We start from the raw sequence: 5,644 nt of genomic DNA, 5'->3' as shown, positions 1-5,644 counted from the left end.
GTATTTTTGCTTGACCGTGTATATTGTAATATGAATTTAATTAGTATTTGCCCCCATGTATATGCATGGCAGCATGCTGGCACCTACATGATGCATATCTTTAATTTTAATTATACAATCTGCTACACTGGCAGTGTATACTGAAATTATTCACTTCTACCACCGCGGTGATCTAGAGGTTGTAATAATATTCAATCAATAGCGCATGGATATTATGAACTACAGGTAATCTGTAAATATGAAAACTTCATGGTATAGAGTTAGATCATTTCTCATTCTGCACATTTCCATTCCAATTTCAGAAGAAGAATCGGTTTATTTGCAAGATGAGTTAGAGTTTAGTCCTACGAAGAAAAGTCCATCCAAACGTTTTGGTGATCTAAATCCCACAATGACTACATATAAGCCAAAATATCCTGATCCCAAGGGAGGATCATCGAATGATGGAGAAACCACTGAAAAAGCTGTATGTCTCACATTTATTATTGTTTTAATTTTAATGATACATGTAAATGGTTAGTTGGATGTAATGTAACACTTAAACGTTACCAATTTTGATGTACCAAATTCGACAAATAATGTCTCTTCAGTGATGCTCCATCTGAAATACTGGAAATACAAAATAATAATAAACTTGTAAGAACTGGAAAAAAAACAGAGTGTCACCGACTGAAGTCAATTTGACTTAGGATAAGAGCTATGCATGAGGAAGATAATCCTTAATTTTGAAATGGATTTCTATATTTTATCACAGCAATTAAATATACGTCCGTATTTTCAAGCTAGTAACGAAGAACTTAGCTAATGGGCTATAGAGACCCTCGGGGACTAACAGTCCACCAGCAGAGGCCTCGGCCCAAGGGTCGTAATGTAAATCTTATACGGTACCAATTTCGATGCAACAGATGAGCATTTCAACAAAAAATGTTTCGTAGTGATGTTCGAGCTGAAATACCATAAAGAAAGAAAATGATGTCTCGGATTCATTGCCATTTGACTACGGATAACTTCGTTTACCTGATTAGGATATAGGGCTCACGGTGGGTGTGACCGCTCGACAGGGGTTGCTTCATCCTCCTATGCACCTGATCCAACATCTGGTGTATCCAGGGCTCCGTGTTTGCCCAACTATCTATTTTGTATTGCTTATAGGAGTTATGAAATTTATCACTGTTCGTAATCGTCATCTTTCCTTCAGAGTGCAAGCTAATTTTGTGCATTTATCATAAAATTTTAATTTGCTTGTGCTATTAAGTCATTTAATGTGTTTTGCATTATGTTATTGTGATTTGGTACAATGAAGTAAAATATCTTGCAGTAAAGTAAGCTTTTTTATACAGTCAACCTCAGGTATTAGTTTGCGTGTTGAGGAAAGTTTAGAATCATCTCGAGGTTCAAGAATCAAACGTCGGAGGACTTCTGCCAGCGATTCAACATACGAAGTGGATTTAACAGTAATATTTTTTTATTCACTAGATAAATTCTGTTTTCAGAGGACCTGTAGTATTATAGGAATCTTGCCATATTTTTAACTGAATGTTTTAGATATTGACACGTCATGTTTCATTTAAATATAAACAGCATAGCAAAATGGAAAAAGAAGAGGAAAAAAAGGCTGACGAGGAAGAAAGGAGATTAAGAAGATTAAAAGTTGAAAAGGACGAAAAAGTGAATAAGGAAAAGGCTGAAAACGAAAAGACTGAAGAAGAGGCTAGAAAAAGGGCCAGAAAAAAGACTAAAGAGATAGCTGAAAAAGAGGCGAAGGAAAAGATTGAAAAAGAAAAAGCAGAAAGAAAAGCAAAAGAAACAGAAAAGGAAGACAAAAGAAAGTTAGAAAAGGAGGCTAAAGGAAAAGCTGAAAGAGAGGCCAAAGAGAAGGCAGCGAAAGAAAACAAGAAATCTGAAACGGAAGCAAGAGAAAAAGAAAAGGGAGAGGGAGAGGAGATAAAAAACCCCGAAAAGGCTGAAGGTAAATGCAATAAATTGTTGGAGAATGTTCTATATAGAGAGATGTAAATTATTAGCGACAATGAGCTGAGCCATGTTAAAATGTTGAAAGGGAGTATTGACAGCAAATATCAATTAAACAAAGAAATACATGCCAACACAATATAGGTTTTAAATATATACATGTGTACATGTACTTTACATGTGCAGTAATATCTCAGTAAACCTCCACCTCTTGTTCTTTTGAATTTAAGGCGGTATAACGAATTTGGCAATGAATTGAATATCTGCCATATTAGGGAGAAAGAGTCACTTTTCTTGTATATTTAAGAGTTATCTTTTCTTAACGTACACATTGAGTGTATGAATATATGTCGTAATTATTTTTTTTCCGAATTTTCTAACATGATTAAAATATATTTATCATTAATAAGGCTTCATTTCAAAACAATACACATATAAGACACATATGCATAGATATATATGTACTTTAATACATGTTTTTACACATATACGACATACATTTACTTTACACACATACGACACGTATACACTTTACACATATATGACATGCATTTACTTTACACATATACAACATACATGTACTTTACATGTATATCTTTTTAGATGCAGCACATGGATATGTTTTGCAGCAGATGGTTAAAAAAGTAATTTTGAATATTGAAATGTTTTGTATTTAGACAAGAGAGAAGGAAGATTGCGCAGAACGTCTTCATCCTCTTCCTTATCAAATTCAGATACTAGGGATGATAAAAAGCAGAAGAAGAGGTCAAGGTATGAAAGCATTGACTGATGGAGATTCAAATAGGAGGGCGTACTTGCATTTTCCTTTCAAAAACTTTTTTGAATGATTCTTTCAATTTTTCTTAAACTTTAGGTCAGGATTTTTATCCAGGTCCTCATCAAGATCATCCTCAAGTTCCTCCTCCTCAGAGTCAAGGTCACTAAAGAAGTTTCGGAGGAGGTCTACATCTACTTCTCCTGAGCAGACATGCAGTACAATATCAATGGATGAGGTAAATTCATCATTTTTTTAGCATCTTAGGTAAAGCTTGTAAATGGGACACAAATTATGTTCCTTGACTGGCATTGAGCAATATATATATATATATATATATATATATATATATATATATATATATATATATATAAAAGCACTGAAAAGGCCACGACACTGTTGGTTATTTAAAACTCAAATTTTCGACGCAACCCGCGTCTTTATCAAGAGACATAAATTACATAAACAAATAACACACAAAAACGACAAGTATCGATAAACTACATTGGTGAGAAGAGTGATACACTATTGTACTGAGTGATAAAAATGGTGGTGGTTACGTTGTAAAGCGTGTTTACTGACTATGGTTTAGAGAGTATGTACCATGGTCGGGTCGGGATGAAAATAAAATTATTCTTGAAAAATTACAGAAATCAGAAAAATTTAGAGGGAAATCTTACAAAACAATGTGATTATGGAATAAAATAGTGGGAAGATAATGATATGGAGTGATTAAGTTCAAAACAATATTAGGTAGTCCGTACCATTGATGATTCGGATATGGTGAACAGCGAAAAATAATGATTGCCAGAAGAACACGATTAAACAACAAACAAAGTCAATCAAAGGACACTGATCTAGCATTAAAATCAACAATCGAATAGGTGAATGGGAGAGAAGTCTAAGGAAAAAGATTCAATAATATTTTTATTTTTCAAGGTAATATATTTTTCAAGGTCAGACAAATTGAAGCCGCATTCTAGAAATCTAGGATATCAGAATTTCTAGAATGCGGCTTCAATTTGTCTGACCTTGAAAAATATATTACCTTGAAAAACAAAAATATTATTGAATCTTTTTCCTTAGACTTCTCTCCCATTCACCTATTCGATTGTTGATTTTAATGCTAGATCAGTGTCCTTTGATTGACTTTGTTTGTTGTTTAATCGTGTTCTTCTGGCAATCATTATTTTTCGCTGTTCACCATATCCGAATCATCAATGGTACGGACTACCTAATATTGTTTTGAACTTAATCACTCCATATCATTATCTTCCCACTATTTTATTCCATAATCACATTGTTTTGTAAGATTTCCCTCTAAATTTTTCTGATTTCTGTAATTTTTCAAGAATAATTTTATTTTCATCCCGACCCGACCATGGTACAAACTCTCTAAACCATAGTCAGTAAACACGCTTTACAACGTAACCACCACCATTTTTATCACTCAGTACAATAGTGTATCACTCTTCTCACCAATGTAGTTTATCGATACTTGTCGTTTTTGTGTGTTATTTGTTTATGTAATTTATGTCTCTTGATAAAGACGCGGGTTGCGTCGAAAATTTGAGTTTTAAATAACCAACAGTGTCGTGGCCTTTTCAGTGCTTTTATAAATGTCTTTACTGGCCTTGTATCTTCTCAGATCCGACACTTTAAGAAAGTAGGGTGTTGTTGGGTTTTTGTGCTTATATATATATATATATATATATATATATATATATATATATATATATATATATTATTTTCAGTCTCTACCTACGAGGTCCAAAGAATTTTGCTTTGTGCTCCGTCCGTCCGCTTGTCCATCTGTCTGTCTGTCCGTCAGTTCAGATTTCCGCACTTTTTTTCTCTGTTCTTGCAGATATTTATTTGATATTTGGTATGTTGCTTTGCCATAAAAAGTTAAAGATCAAGTTCGAATTACATCTCGGTCCGTTGATTTTTCACTTAGGTATGGCCCTTTGACTTAGAAGAATAGCATGAATTATCAGTTTTGGTATGACTTTTACTTGTAATTAAAATATTTATATGGCGCCCAATCAACATTAGTTCTCTAAAGCACTTTATTAATGTAAGAGAAAAATAATATACAATCGATGTGCACAAAGATGTGAATAGAATATCCACAGTGTCAGAATTAAAATGCATAATCATTATTATTAATATATAGCGCCGGATGCAATGATATTATTGCCCTTATAACATAACAAACTGGAATTCAGATAATATGAAGTAACTCCTTTTCTGGATTTGCAATTTTTCACATTTCTATCAAAGGACTAAGACCATGTTTAGCTATATCGGCCCTGTGGTGTGTTAAAAAATAAAGCAGAATTAATTGAAATAAAATTGTTATCATTTGATAATATAATCTTTATACCATCGCGACGTGCCAAGATTTCCCCGCCAAAACGTCAGCTTGTGGAATTCTATACAAGACAAAACCGGTATCGGTCTGGTTTTCTGCAGAAATCTCCACTTTTTTCAAATTTAGTCATATAATTCATATAAAACACGACCTTCGATCCAGAAACTGACTGTAGTCTATCAAAATCTATCAATACAAATAAATTTTGCACGAACGATTTTTTGGATCGAAAGGTGTGCTGTTGATGAATATCAACTTTGAATTAAATCGAGAGCAATCCGGAATTATTTATTTTTGTGAGAGTTGTGGGTATTTTATCAATTATGTTGCTTTGAAAAATTAAAACAACATACTTATGTGGAGTCTACATCATTTCCATGCAGAATACACCCCTATGTGGTGTTTTTATCAAAAGCTATAGAATTTTGATGCGTAAACAAACGAATCTGCTGTCCGACAAATCGGACCTTCAATGCTATAGAACGTTTTTATCTAGACGACACCAACAGAATTACTAAGATCAA

The sequence above is a fragment of the Ostrea edulis genome, chromosome 7 (genome assembly GCF_947568905.1).
Source record: "Ostrea edulis chromosome 7, xbOstEdul1.1, whole genome shotgun sequence".
Classification (NCBI taxonomy): Eukaryota; Metazoa; Mollusca; class Bivalvia; order Ostreida; family Ostreidae; genus Ostrea; species Ostrea edulis.
The sequence above is the reverse complement of the archived record's forward strand: the minus strand, read 5'-3'. Positions refer to the sequence as shown.